Source organism: Galeopterus variegatus, unplaced genomic scaffold (genome assembly GCF_000696425.1).
Source record: "Galeopterus variegatus unplaced genomic scaffold, G_variegatus-3.0.2 Scaffold913, whole genome shotgun sequence".
Lineage (NCBI taxonomy): Eukaryota > Metazoa > Chordata > Mammalia > Dermoptera > Cynocephalidae > Galeopterus > Galeopterus variegatus.
Genome location: NW_007727024.1, coordinates 24853 through 28075, shown reverse-complemented (window position 1 = coordinate 28075; position 3223 = coordinate 24853). Strand labels below are relative to the sequence as shown.

At 43.7% G+C, this 3223-nt stretch overlaps 1 pseudogene; it reads left to right on the top strand.

Moving 5' to 3' along the window:
• Window positions 1-958: 958 nt before the first annotated feature.
• On the top strand, window positions 959-3181 carry LOC103591012 (annotated as a pseudogene).
• The last annotated feature ends 42 nt before the right edge of the window (window positions 3182-3223 follow it).

The following is a 3223-nucleotide window of genomic DNA, read 5'->3' as shown; positions in this document are numbered from 1 at the left end:
TCTACACGTGTCCTTGCAGCAAGTGCACACTGAAGTAGCATGACTGACTTGACTCTTCGCAATTCAAAGAGCCCACCTGACTCAGGGTTAGACATGTCAGATACCATGTCATCTAACAATGGGAACTATGCGTTAAACACTGAAATTGCAATATGAATAGGAAGATATTTGAATGCAAAAGTGAATAGAAATCTGTCTAATTAAAGAATTAATGACTAGTTTTGATTCACAATACATCTTATTGGAAAGAAGACAAATGATTTTTTAAAAATATTAACTATATGCCAAGTGCCTTAAAAATAGTATTCTGTTTAATTTTCACCTTAAATGCATGAAGTAAATGTTATTCGATCTCTGTAATACAGACGAAGAAATAGAGCCTCAAGAAGTTTGTTTTATTTTGTTTTTTAGTGGAAACCAACTAAATCTGGGAGAAAGGGAAATGAAGCTGTACCACTGGAGGAGGGGCAGGAACCAGTGAGGCTCATACACCCAAGATCCAGGTTCACAGAGACTGCCTAAAACACATTCAATTAGGGTCACTTAAGAAAAAAGAAAAAGAAAAAAATTTCAGAGACAGAAATAGATTAGAAGTTACCAGAGGGCCGACCTCGTGGCTCACTCGTGAGAGTGTGGCGCTGGGAGCACAGCAGTGCTCCTGCCGTGGGTTCGGATCCTATATAGGGATGTACGGTGTGCTCACTGCCTGAGCGCAGTGCGGGCTACACCAAGCCAAGGGTTACGATCCCCTTACCGGTCACAAAAAAAAAAGTTATCAGAAACTGAGGGGAAGAGATAATGACAAGTTATTGCTTAATAGATACAGAGTTTACATTTAGGATAATGAAAAAGATTTGGAAATGGGCAGAGGTAGTGCTTACACAGCACTGTGAATGTAATTAATTCCACACAGTTGTACGTTTTAAAATGCTTAAAACCAGCATTTTTATGTTACACATGTTTTAATGTTTTTACCACAATACAAAAAAAGAAATGAAAAACAGAGAATGCCATCATCACCCAACCTGCATCCCCAGCACCACCCAACCAGCCTGGAGGAAAAATGTCAGTGGGATACAGCAGAGAGCTGACATCATTGGCCTTTGGAAAATGCAAATTAAACCTGCAGTGAGGTTCCATAACTAGAATTACTACAATTTAAAAAATTATAATGACAATATCAAACGCTGGCACGAATGCAGAACAGGAATGCTCACTCACTGTCCTGTGAATGCAAACTCGCATTGTCACTTTGGAAGAGTTTCTTACAAAGTGAACCCTACACTTGCCATATGACTTAGCAATCCCACTTCTGTACACTTTCCCAAGTTAATTGGAAACTAATATTCATGCAAATATGGCTTCTATGTGAATATTTATAATAACTAGTCATTGTTGCACAAAATTGTAAACAATGAAGATGTCCTTGAACAGATGAAGAGATAAACAAACTATCGTACACCTGGACAATGGAATATTACTGAGAAATAAGAAAGTGCTGACTCACAGAGTGACATAGATAAATCTTAAATGCATTTTTCTAAGTGTCAAAATATTTCCCAATTTCTCTGTTCTCCAGCATATGCCTTCTGAGCACAGCAAAAAGCATGTCCAAATAAAAAGCACAGTACCCAGTACTGTTGCATCCACATATCTCTGAACACATAATTTTTTTTTATAGTTCAATCCAGTTTTTCTAGCTGTTGTTAGTGGGGACATTGGGCAGTCATGACCAGCTACATTCCACCCTTGCCCAGAAGCAGATGTTTCTTTCTTAATCATTTTCAATATGGGCTCATTTTTAGATCAAAACATGGACTCTGTGTTTAGAATTTCTTTTCTTGTTAAAATTGTGTTTGAACACTTAGTTTCACTGGTGTTTTCGTACATCTTTGCCCTACTCTAGCAGAGGATTACCCCTTAACAATGTAAATAGGCAAGCATTAAGCTTGGAAGAGACCCTTGAGAATACACACAAAAAAACAAACTATTTGTATTATTGGTGAAGTTTTTCCCATCTTGGTTTTTATATTTACTATTTAAAATATGCTTCTGGCTCTCTTCTCTTCCCGGTTCCAGACAGCCATGTCCTCCCACCATTGCCAGCCACCTCCCCGAGACACGATGGTGAAGGTTGGAGTAAACGGATTTGGCCATAATGGGCACCTGATCGCCAGGGCTGCTTTTAACTCTGGCAAAGTGGGTACTGTCGCCATCAATGACCCTTTCACTGACCTCAACTACAAGGTCTACATGTTCCAGTATGATTCCACCCATGGAAAGTTCCATGGCACTGTCAAGGCACAGAACAGGAAGCTTGTCATCAATGGGAAGGCCATCACCATCTTCCAGGAGAGGGATTCTGCCAACATCAAATGGGGTGATGCAGGTGCTGAGTATGTCGTGGAGCCCATTGGTGTCTTCAGGACTTTGGAGAAGGCAGGGACTCACTTGAAGGGTGGAGCCAAAAAGGTCATCATCTCTGCCCCTTTTGCTCACACCCCCATGTTCATGATGGGTGTGAACCATGAGACCTACAAAAACACCCACACGATCGTCAGCAATGCTCCTGCACCACCAACTGCTTAACCCTCGGGCAAGGTCATCCAGGACAATTTTGGCATCGTGGAGGGACGCATGACAACAGTCCATGCCTTCATTGCCACCCAGAAGACAGTGGATGGCCGCTCCAGGAAACCGTGGCACAATGGCCATGGGGCTCTCCAGAACATCATCCCTGCATCTCCTGGCGCTGCCAAGGCCCTGGGCAAGGTCATCCCTCAGCCGAATGGGAAACTCACTGGCATGGCCTTCTGTGTCCCCACTGCCAACGTGTCAGTCATTGATATGACCTGCCGGCTGGAGAAAGCTGCTAAATATGAAAACATGAAGAACAGCCGGGGCCACACTGAGGACCAGGTTGTCTCCACCGCCTTCAACAGTGATGCGCACTCTTCCACCTTCAACGTTGGGGCTGGCATTGCCCTCGATGACCACATTGTCAAGCTCATTTCCTGGTATGACAATGAATATGGTCCACATGGCCTCCAAGGAGTGAGAGCGCCCCGGACCACCAGCTCCAGTGAGAGCACAAGAGGAAGAAAGAAACCCTCAGCTGCTGGGGAGTCCCTGCCCCAACTCAGTCCCCCAACACACTGAGAATGCCCCTTCCTCGGCACAGTTTCCATCCCAGGCCCCCTGAAGAAGGGGAGGGTCCTAGGGA